This window comes from Bombus terrestris, chromosome 10 (assembly GCF_910591885.1).
Source record: "Bombus terrestris chromosome 10, iyBomTerr1.2, whole genome shotgun sequence".
NCBI lineage: Eukaryota > Metazoa > Arthropoda > Insecta > Hymenoptera > Apidae > Bombus > Bombus terrestris.
In genome coordinates this window covers 2,568,077-2,580,554 of record NC_063278.1, presented here as the reverse complement: position 1 = coordinate 2,580,554, position 12,478 = coordinate 2,568,077, and positions in this window count along the sequence as shown.

Sequence of the window (12,478 nt, the reverse complement as noted above, 5' to 3'; positions counted from 1 at the left end):
ACGCGAAATGTTAATTTGCGATTCGATTCCCCGGAGGTTAATGATAATTTAGTAGGCGAAACGCGGACGTCGTTTCAGCGGTTTACCGTTACCTAGATTTTACGAGGTTCGTGCGAAACCCAATTCGAAAGAGGGAAAGATCGTGGCATCCGGAAAGGAGAAACTACACGATACGAGGTAGTGTAAGGTAGAGAGTGAAATGACGGGGCAAGGGATAGAGAGACAACGGCGAGGCACGAACGGTGTCCGGCACTCTCGAGATAGTAGCTGTCGATCGTACGTGGAAACCGTCGCCTCGGGGACGGACAGCCTACTTGAATGCAGAATTGCGTCGTACATTGTGTTTGTTTTATTAATGCGGCTCGACCTTGTGGCTTTCGTGCGGCGCACACCGCCGCGCATAAATACCTCCGTCACCCTTTCCTTCGAACGAGTTCATTTAAACCGACCGACCGACCGATCGATCGATCGATCGGGATATCATCGGCGAAAATTGATTCGTGGAATTCGCCGGTATCGGTTCCGTTCCGTTCCGACCATCGATTACGAGCAATCGCTCGGCTTCCGCGCGGATCCTCCCGTCAACCGTTCGAAACTCGTTCGAGCTTAGATAAACGTATTTCGATAAAAACGCGCAACCACGCTCAACGTCCAACGTGGGAATCGGATAAATTAACCGGTTAACGCTTTACGTAATTTCCTACTCTTTGTTTTTATGTTTCTTCCGCCGCTAAATAACGAAACGACGTCCGATCGAGTTCGCACGCGCACCTAATTAATTAATTCGTACGTGTTCCCTCGATTTTCCTCACCGTCGATACGAGCGCGAGCCTTTACCGCGCTTATAACGAAGTTTTGTAACGAAGCGGTCAACCTAGAACTCGCCGCGACGCGTTAACTCTTGCATAATTTGCACCAACGTCAGCCGAAAGAAACGTTTATTATCGTCGTCGTCGGAGGCAGGATAGAAGGAAAGAAGGTGAGAATGAGAGAGAGAGAGAGAGAGAGAGAGAGTGGGTGGCACCGGGGACTAATTTCGCGCAAGGCGAATCGTACCGGCCGCAGCATCGGCGACAGCATCGTCCGCGACGAAACGCAACGTTAAACGTTCCCTCGTATACACCTCGAGGAAGGTCTCGGAGGTCCGAGCGTTCTCTAAGACCAGTTCTGTCACGGAGCCGCTCCCAACTCTTTAACAGCTCCCCGGCCGAAAGCCTGACCACGAACCAGTGTCGCCTGGCTTCCGTTTACCTCCGCTCTTTATCTCGATCTATGACGATCGCCGATCGAAAATTCAGGTTTCATTTTTCTCCTTCGTTTTTGCCCCCTCCGCCCCGATACGCGATACCGTACCGCTGCCCGTACCGGTTTTAGACACTCCGAGATACCTTCGAATCCGTGACTCTCGCCTCTTTTTTGTCTCCTCTATTTTTCCCGGTTTCTGAGTCCACGCTGGAATAATATGTAGTTCACCTTCTTCGCGGTAAAAGGGACGTTATTGCGACAGAACGCGCGGCGGCGGCGGCGGCGGCGGCAGCGGCGGCGGTGGTAGCGACGTCAGCACCGATTCCACGCGATTTCTTCCTCTTGCGAAACCAAGAATCTGCCACGGCCGACGGACGATCTCGGTTGATTTTGTCCGAATTGCGAGGATAGGAAAGAAATTTCGAAGGAAATTCCATCGCGGCCAAGTATATGGAGAATCCGAGGTTAAAGTGATAAAAGCCCTGTGCAAGAAGAGAGCCAACCACGAGAGCCCCACTTTGCCGTCTCTCGTGGTGGACGAAACGCCTTAGGTACGTTTAAGCCCCGTTATCTCGATCGTGTGGCACTCGATCGTCCAGCTACTGCCTACTCTCGTCCATACTCGAGCCTCGAGGTCGTGTCAGTCGACGATAATTTACGCTCAGCACGGTGCCCGTCCCAGTGATACGGTGCCGTTCGCGCGAGAAAATGCCTCGATGCCTCCACGTGTCGCTTCGTTTCGCTTCACGCTCGTTCCGCGACACGGTCCTTGAATTAGCGCGACACCGTGCCGTCTTCACCCCGAATCGTGTACCTGCGATCGCCTTCGCCACATGATTTTCCTTCGATATCTCGAAGCTCGTTCCATACGACGCGCGATCGACCTCGTAGGAAATTTCCAACGCCGCGAATCGCTTCGTCGCGGTCTCGTGGAATTTGCGAAAAAGAACAGCGATCGTGGATCGAGCAGTCTCGTTCGAACGGCAAAAGGAAAACGAGCGGCTACTAGGAAAAAAAGCCTCGGTTGTTTGCACATGTACGTGTACCTGTCCTCTCCTATGTACTGCCACGCGACCGAACATCGGTCGTACCGAGCTATACGAGTGCGCGCGCATCGTTTTTACGAGTATACGTAGCTCTGTATAGCGCGCGTATACGTGTGTATATATGTATATACTATATATATATATATATTATACATATATATATATATATATACATATATAATGTACAAACGTTTATAAATGGTCTAGAGTCGCGATCCCGCTCGCCTTCGTCACCGCGGAATTACGCAATAAGTAGAAGTCGTTTGGTTGGCTTCGACTGCTGGTTGGCCGTTTCCACGGAGCTGGACAACCTCGCGAAGACAGAAACGACTCGATGCTGCGCACAACATCGATATCGCGAGCCGTTTCGCGATTCGTACGACCGCGATTAATACGCCGGTGATTCTCGAGTCGATCGTGAGAATCGCTCGATTATCGCAGGTAGGTGGAAGTCGCGAAAGAGTCCAAAGTCAGCGACCAAGTCGGCGTTCGATCGTCGTAAGTGCGTCCAACGTCCACGAAACGATTCCTAACGTTCGGACTATATGTTAGATATTCAACGTCGTTAGATGGAAGAATCGAGATAACGCGGTGAGAGATAGAAATCGCAGCGACGAGTTACCGCCTAAAATTGACCATTCGCTACAAGTAGGACCGGCCACGATATTCCCCGTCTCCGGAGGCGACCTTTCGTTGACAAACATTATCGGTGGGATTTCGAGGCACACACGAGTGTCGTTCTTCCGAAACCGAGTAGTCATAAATCGAACTTTCCCCCGGAGCTGGCGCGCACAGTCGACCTCGTTCGAGACGGCCCGACGTTCGGAGCGACGCGACGCGCCTCGTCTTCTGCAGGACGAGCAGAGGCGTTAAGGCGCGTACACGTATCCCGAGGCACTTACAGGCTATCGATGTCTTTTGTTTTTAGCACGCCGGGTGACATTTCGACCGACTAGGCCAACCTTGATGGCAACACGTTGAAATTCCGCTTGTACCGTTCTTTCGTTCTCGCGTTCCTTCTCTCGCAGAAGGTGGCGCGCGAGACAGCCACAAATCGTGAATATAAATTCTCCGAGTGTCTTCGAAAAGCTAGCACGCCGAAATAATGAATCGTGACTAAAATTATAGTTCGGCTAGAGCCGTAGATAAGCACGGTCCACGCTATCCATGCTTCAATGTCGGATTTTTTCAGTCGAAAGAGGAGAAACGCGTGTTCGTGCTTGGACACGAGGAGCGACGCTAGTGGCGGAAATTACGCCACTCGAAAACAACCGCTTCTGTCACCTCTCTCGACCGATCACTTTTTATCGAACCCGCGACATTTGCATACAGCCAGCTTGAGGAAAAAACACGTCGGCTTTCGTCAACGGACGGACACACGGTCGGCGTTGAGGCCGGCGTTGAGGCCGACGATCGATTTCTCCGCTCTCGCATTAAGATTTCGAAGCGAACCGGCCGCGTCTCGCCGAGGAAGTCACGAAGCCTTTTCCTTATCGGTCGCGATGCACCGTGACTCGGCTGAACTTGAGGCAAGGTCGCGCGAATCGCGGCTAACGAGACGCAACGCTCACGCGCTGCGATTTCGCAACGCGTAACCTCTAAGTTGGAATGCGTTTAACGCTCTACGCCTACGGGACGCCTGTACAGCCGCGCGAACAGCCTTGACGAACGGCGAGTCGTTGCAACACGACGATCCTTTGAATCTCGGCAGACTGCCAACTTACAGACGCGTCTCTGTCCGTTCGCAAAATCCAACGTATCCGGGCAAAATTCTGACCTGATTTTGGTGTAGCACGTGTAGGGTGGCAAAGAAATACTCGGCGGTGTTTAACGGTACATTTATCGACGATTCTCGCTTTCGACTCTTTTCGTACAACTCTCGATTCTCGCCAATCGGTTACAACTCGACCGTTTTCTCGATCCGACTCGTTTCTCCGCTACGCACGCGTTCGTTGGATATCCGCGAACGTTGCCACGTACGTCTTCTTTCGAGTATTCGGCGGAAGAACCGCAGGGACATCGACGACGCGTTAGGTCTGTCGGTACTTACGCTTCGGCGATGTTACTTGTACCGACGAAACCGTTGGAAAGTTTCGTCGTCGAGCGCCGCTATAATTCTTTCTTCGTCCGTAAGCGTTCTGTCGCGAGTCCGAGACTTTGCGCGCCTGTCCCGTTGCTACTAAGAAGAAACGGGCCCGACTACGCTTCCGCGCTTTTTTCAGATACTTGAAAAACGATCTCCGCTTCGAAGTTTGCGCGATATCGTTGATCGACGACACCGGGTTGATTGGAAGTTACGAGACGCCGCGAGATCGCCGATCGTTATCTCGATTCCGTTAATTGCCGATCGAGAGAGTAGCGCCGGCCCGATAGAGCGTAACGTAGATCGCCGGTATCGAGGAACGTGGAAACGCCGTGCCGCGCTCGAAGCCAGGAAGAACGAACGCGGCGACCGAGCGGAGGTTCGTTCGTCTCGCCGATTTCGCAACAAAGGGACACGAGCGTGCATCCACCCCCGTGTCGGGTCGTGGCGAAACGGATCGAGAAGAATCATGGTAGCCGATAGTCGGCGGGAGAATCCCGATAAAGGGTGGTTGGCGGATATAATAGATGACGGCGGGTCCTCGCAGTCGAAACGTCGATGGTTTCGGGTACGGGGGCCCTTATCCGAAGGTATCGGGCCCTAGTTAAGCGGCCGCTGGAGCACTAGATCAACGACAAGTTTCGGCTTTTTGGCTTTCATGTGTCCGATTGGGGGCCCCCATCGGGGGCTTATAAGAGGCCGCGGTTACGAGCCGACGAAGCCTCTGCCTCCTAACTCCTAACAAATAGAAGACGCATGCACGATCGCTTCCCTCGTTTCTTCTCTCTCCGTCGTCTCTCTTCCGTACCCGAAGCACCGATATAACCTGCCCCTTTTCCCCCTTTCCATCCTACTCGCTGGACCAAGTTGCTGGTCCGTTCCCGAAATTCGTTTCTCCGCTTGTTCCGAGAGGGCCGAGAGCTGGATAGAAGAGGAGAAAATCGAGCAAAAGCCGCCGCTGGTCTCGATAGGACCCTCTGCTCGAATCGGGGACCGGAGGAAGCGGCACACCAGCGGGGCCAGCCCTGCTTCCTCCCTCTGTTCCAGCCACCGCGCCGGTCACCAAGATAAAACGGTGCGGAAGGAATTTGGCGGAGGGCTGTAAATATTATAAAGTGACGCTACGCAGAATGCGGCAGCTCAAAGATGCGCCTCGGGAGGAGGACAATGCTAGCGAGCGACGGGAGCCCGAGGAGGCCACCAGAACCCACACCACCCCTCCGACGTGAATTACGTTCCGCAGAAAATAACTCGCGCCACCGTTCGCAATGGGGAGTCCTTGGGCCTCCACCCTTCATCCACCCTTTCTCGTCTCGTCCTCGCGATTTCTACGCGATCCGTCGACGACGTCTCTCCGCTCCGCCCATCCTGCTCTCCGACCGAACATCATCGTCTTTCTTTTTCTTTTTTTTTTCCTTTTTCGTAATCCTCGGGCGTGTCGGACGATCGCGACACTTGGACGCATCGTTGCGCGCTTTTCACGAGGATTTCGTAATAGGCGATACGATGCGACGCCATCGGAACAACGACGTACACACCGATATGTCGGTTCGATGATGCTGCTGCCGTCGGTCACCGGTTGTACAAGGTTAACGTCTTGGATACTAGGAAACGCGACGACGTTCTCTCGCTCTTGTCGGCAGGAGACCGAGAGAAGCGTGGACCGGAGCTGATGCACGCGTGCTGCCTCGTGGATATGGCAGACCGACCATAACTTATTCACGCGTATGGCTATGGTACCTGACACGTAACACTGTTCCGAGGTCGAGGGCCTCTCTCTCTATCTCTCTCTCTCTCTCTCTCTCTTTACCTCTCCCTCTCCGTGCCACCTCGTGGCGACGTAAGCGTAGAAACGCACCGTACAGATCCCTCCGAAGCACCAACTTACGAGTTACGTATGCACGCGTCACCGACTACACCGCCGATCGGAGCTATTATCCGTGTCTCCTCGTGGTAAGTGAAAGGCACGGTAGTTCCGCTGCTGTGCGCGAAATCATAATCCTCCGATTACCTATACACGCCGTTAGAATAATAACCTTAATAGATTGGAGTTACGCTGCCGCGATGACAACAACTCGACTTAATCTTTGGCTACTTCGAGGCTCGATTATCCGCTGCGCGTACACGTGCACGAGTCGGGTAAACGCGGATCGAACGTTTCACGACCTGACGCGGTGTCCGTGGAAGAGCCGAGGAAGACGGTGTGCAGGGCGAGAAACGAAGTAGATCCAGCACTGTCGAAGAAGACGCGTCCGAAGGGAGATCGGTCAAGGGTAAAAGCGAGGGTCTGCCGGACCGTGGGCCCCCGCGGGGCACGTTTAGCTCGTAGCACGCTCAAACGGGCCCGAAGGAGTAGGTGCAGACCTCTGAAGGTGCAGCGCACAAAAGGGTGGGATGTGCCGTGCGCAGACGAAAAAAAGGAAATTAAACGAGTCGGCTTTTAACATTGCCGAGAATAGCTGAACACGGCACCGACTCGACGGGATAACGCGAAACGCTCGCCTTCGACTTTACTCGAAATTACAGGATTTCGCACGCGCGCTCGTGCTCGCTTCGCGACGATTCGTCCACGATCCTCCGAGAGAAACTTCCTTCCAGCCGTCAAGTATAAACCGCCGCCGAGGGTCTGCCGTTCGGTAGCCACGTTCGCGGTAACGTTACGCGGATACGCGTTAAAGACGATTCGGAAGCGCGCGCGCGGTAGGCAACAACGAAGCCGAGGAACGACGATGCCTGTCGTACAAACCGCAAAACCGCAACCACCGTAAACGCACGCACGCGCCTGTCGGAGCCACGTGGAAATCTCGGCTCGTTCGTAACCCCTTCTAAGCGAACGACCATTTCCAATTTTCTATCGCCGATGGTTACCCGCCGATCGACCCGAGACCCGCGGCATTCGAAATTGCCATCTCGGATTGCCTTCGCTTCGCGTTTCGCGTCGAATGCGTTGGGAATCGCCGCGGACATCGTGCCTCCTGCAGCTATAACTTGGAAACAGCGTAATTCGTAAATGGAACGGCAACGCGAAAGTGAAATCGAAGATCCGAGATCGAACTAGTGCCAGGCTCTCTTTAGGGATCTGCTGTTTCTGTGGTAGAGGCAGAGATCGCAGGAGAAAGCAGCGAAGACGGAGAGAGAAGGAGAGGAGCGGGATGCGCGAAGGGTTCAGAGAGGCAAGAGAAAAGGGGAAGGAAAGGAAGGGAAAGGAAAGGCAGGAAAGAGAAGAGAGTTAGGTGGTTGTAGAAGGGCGAGGAGGGGAGGGTCGGGAGAGGGAAGACAGGTGATGCTGGGCCCGAGGCTGGGCACGGGGAGAACGCAGACGCACGTTTTACGCATCCTACTCAGGCACGCACACAGTAACGCGACGCACGAGACGCACACGATTCCAACACACAACCGCAGAAGGCATTTTAACACACGGCATTCCTGTTGTCGGGCTGCCCCGGGATGGTTCAGCTGGCAACGTGGCTGGTGTTAAAGTCTGCTTCACAAGAGAGCCGCGGTGCCTCGTGGCGACCGAGCGTTATCGTTACGGGGAATTCGATGCAACGCGATATTCGCGTCGATTTACACACGGCTAACGGAATACGAACGCGTCCCACGGCGTAGAACCTTGGACGCGGCGCAGCTCGCGCGAATCTTTCGCGTTGCTTTCACGGCGCGCCGTCCAACTTTTCGTCCCTCGCGATGACGCGATCGCGGATCGCGACGAAACGATGGAAAACACGAGAATCGTCGGCGAGAGAGAGAGAGAGAGAGAGAGAGAGGCGATCGAGAGATCGCGTTAGGACGAAGACGGAATGGAGCGTTTAGTTTCGAATTCGAGACAGCGCTCGGCGTTTAACGCTTTCGTGTAGGGACACGGTGGAACGTCGTCGGTGCGGCAGCGGTAGTGGTGTGGCATCGGCAAACACAATACCCGTGCATTTACATGTGCATACAAACAACGCGGCGGGAATTATACTTACGGGAATGCAGGTTGTACGTACGACACAGAGACAGGGGTGGAAAGGAGATGGAAAAGGTGGAGGAGAAGGCGGGGGAGGAGCGAGGACTCGGTATGGGAGGGCCCGTTGCCGCAGCCTGACAAATACACAATAATATACATGCTCGACCCGTATCTCGCCTCGTACCTTTCGCTTCCAATGGACAATTTCGCATCGACGAAAGTGGATGCCGTATAACTACTCCCGATTACGTGATAAGTAGTCTCGGAGAGGTCGAGAACGGAACACGGGCCGCCGGTTGTATTTAAAGGTCAGAAATCTAGCGGTAAATCATCGGGAAGAGAACTTTTGAAACTCGAAATGCCGATCGTGCCCGCTCGAGACGCGATAAAAACCGAACGCCGCGACGTTTCTTCGATCCCCATGACCGGCCACGAACGAATTAACACCTCGTTTGGGCAATTTTTCGCGCGCGTTGATTTGCCAGAAACGTTCCTCGAGCGGATCCGATCGATCGCGCAGCGAAAGCAGGTGAATTCGGACGCGTATCGTTCTGAAAATTAAATCGAGGGGCGGAGACGATCCACGGGGGTGGAACGAATCGCGAACGAGCCGCGGTTTACCATCGGTGTCGTCCTCTCGATCGATATCGAAGGGCGATTTAACGACGCGCGGCGTTCGATCGGACCGTGACGAGCCGCCGAGCCGCCGAGCCGAGACGTCCCGTGAATAACGAAGATCGCGAGCAGAGACGGCCCTTCCATATCAAACTCATTAAACGACCGGATTCGCCTTCTTGCTCGCTCCCGTCTATTCGCGGCTCCTTTGCACGCGATTCTTCGACCGAGCTGTCCACGCACGCACGCGCGCAACGTTACACGAATGCGTACAGCCTCGCGGCAGGGAGAGAAAGACACTGCGAGATCAATTACTCTATCGCTATTGAATAATAATACAATGCGCAACCTCTCGATCGATCGGCGTGTGCGTGCATACGTTTCGCGTCCACGCAAGCTTCCCTTCTCCGTCCATTTTCTCCCTCCTCCAGAAATCTTTCTCTTCCTCCCTCTCTCATCTCACGCGCCGTTCGCTCTATCCAACGGTGCACGGGCCCCTCTTTCTCCTTCTTTTGGTCCGGCAACCACTCTGCCTGGTCGCGTTACAGCGTATAAAGTTGCCATCGCGCGTTCGTCCGTGTTCATTCATAGGGGTCCAGTGAATGGCGCGTCGGTAAGCGTGTAGTAAACGCATCGTGGTATACACGGTTGCGTTTGCGTTTGCGCTCCACACAGAGAGAGAACGTCTTCCCGTCGTTTCTTCGATATGTTTCAGCTTTCCACGACGATCCGTCTTCTCCTCGCGTTCGAAGCGCTTTTCTCGCCTCTGCGGACCTTTCAGATTCCAGAGAAAACAACGCGACGGACGCGGATTTTCCTTCTCGCCGCGGTTTTCCATCCGCCTTTCTACCATCGAACGCGCGCATCTCCGCGCTAACGTATCTACTCGCTGCGAAGCGTTGCTCTATTGCTTCGCCTCGTTCGCAGCCAACGATCGCGAACAGATGGACGGGATGCTCCGTCGTCGGCTTCGCCGACGTGTCACGACGAAGAAGGCAGTTTTGCGCGATCCGCCAGTCTCCGCCGATGTCGGTGTTCCTTCGTGGCGGTTCGAGCGACGCGCGTGACCCGATGCATCGCGATCCGTTTCGTTGCGTGCTGCTTCCGAGTATTCGGGGACGAGTTGGTTGGAAAGGTCGCAACAGACGAACCTCGTTTCGCTGGTCGCTAGCTTCGCGCCGCGCGCACGATCCCCGAATCTCGGAAGGTCGGCCCCGCAGGCTCGATCGGCTCGTTAGAAGGTCTCGTTCCGAAAACTCCCTACCGAAAACTCGTTGCAACGAGATAGGAAGTTGATAGACACGGTGTGGCGCGTGCCCGATCACGCGACGATAGAAACAAAATCGCCGTGAAGGAAACCGTGGATTCTCGAAAAGACTGGAGGCGTTACTCCGAGAAACGACGATGTTTCGCCGCAGATAATTGTAGCCTATCGGAGTTTGTTGTCGGTTCCCGGTAACGCTTCGTCGATTCGCCGCAAACGTCGAAGCCGGATGGCTCGGGGATCTACGCGCCGGTCACGGCGACCGACGACGGAGAAAAACACCGGAACGAAAATAACCGCACGACGTAGATCGCCACCCTGATTATGGTTATTAGGAACGTTACCGGCGTTCGTCTAAACGATAATTGGAATTATCTACGGACCAAGAAATTACGACGACGCCCGGGGTACGATCGTTCGGCGGATGACGTAACGAAAACTGCGCTCCGATGGCCTACTTTCGAGGCCGAACCGGCGGCATCTTCCGACGCCGAAGTTTCCAACCCTTTCCAGCTGCAACGCGATCGCTGCAAACGAACGAGGGATAAGAATCACGACCGGTAAGGCATCTTGGCAGGGACCGTGGACTCGAAAGGGGGCCCACCCTTTCTCCTCGTCTTTTTGGGACTGTTTCCGCGACGAAATCCCTTACCGACGAGAGGCAACAGATGGAGCGGCAAGGCGAACGGGGATGCTGCCGTTTTTTCTCAGACCCTTCTCTATCCGACTCAAGGTTACCGATGTCGAAGGGCAGCCGCCAACTTTTGCTCCGATTCTCGCGCTCGTAGATGTCGCTATGACGTGGTTTTCTCGGAAACGAGCGAGGACCCGTTTCGCCGATGGAAATCGACCAGCGAATTACGGCCGTAAGTCGGACGTTGGATTAGCTCGGGCGAAAAAACGCGACGACAGGTGATACCGACCGAGGATCGTGTGGCCAGCAAAGAGTCTATAATAGAGAGTGGGTCAAGGCCTCGAGAAAGGTCGAACGATGGAAATTGCCAGCCCGTAGCTGCGAAACGATTCGAGTTTCGAGAGGAACGACGAAGGGAAACCCTTCTCCGTTTCGACGTGTCTCTGATGCAACCGGGGCTGACCCAGTCTCGTTTTCAGGCCTCGGCGTAGCGCACGCCCGCGCTGACCTCGCCCTTGCCAAGTAGAAACACCATAATAAAACTCCTCGTAAGACAGTGGGACCTCGCCTCCTCAGATTACCGAGATAACTTTAGCGTGGTCGTGGCTAACCGCCCGTCATTCATCAACCCCCACGAGAACGGATCATCGCTCTCTCTCTCTCTCTCTCTCTCTTCGTTTGCCTCGGGCTAGACGCGCCTCTTTCTCCGCCGAGCGCCACTCTCCGGTGCTTTCCGCTCGGAATCGCGCGGTATCTCTTTCGGGTTCGTGACTACCTTCGAGCTGGCTACGTACTTACACGCACGTACGTCGCGCAGATAACGGGCCCGACCGAGATAATTCTTCTTCCACCGGCCGGCATGAATGAACCTCGAGTCCGCCCCTTTGCCTCCCCCTCGTCTACCGTAACACGAGATCCGTACGAGGATCGATAAGAGGCGAACACCGAAGGACGATCTTTTCAGGCATAATCGAGCGCAGACTCTTTCGCGCGTTGCCTTCGGATTCGGCCGATCCGATCGAACACATCGCGCGTCTCGCGTCTACGAAAAGTTTCACCGGCTAGTCGTAAACGAGATCGAGAGAGATCTAGCAGCAGCACCGACTTATCCCAGTTTTACGAAAGTGTCGAGCCTCGGATTTGGTTCACGCCGTTGTTACCCGTACGATCTCGACGTCGTAAAATCTATTCCGCGATGAAGACTTCCGGCTGCCGCGTACTTTACGACGCGATCGGGCAGAGGGTGAAAGCGGAACGGAGAAAGACCGCGAGAGAAAGGCGGGCCAAGCAATCCCAGATCGACCAATTACCTTCAATATTGTGACGCGGATTAGCGTCACGCTGCTCCGGGATTTGCATCGTATTTGCATAATTTTCGTCGCATCCCGGCGCTCTCTCGAGTAATCTTTCGAGCAACAGCGACGTCGTCATCGATCCCGCGACTCGAGAACTCGTCGCGATTCGAGTCGTCATTACGCACGAATACGCACGGCGTGTCGACGATCGCGCGTCATCCGAGAAAAGAGGAAAAGGAAAGAGGAAGGTAGAGCGTGGAGGTAGCGAAACGATGGAGCCGAGCGAAAGTCGGTCGAAGGGTTGGGAGCTGCGAGCGGAGCCGAGAGTCGAGTCACCTATCCGGCAG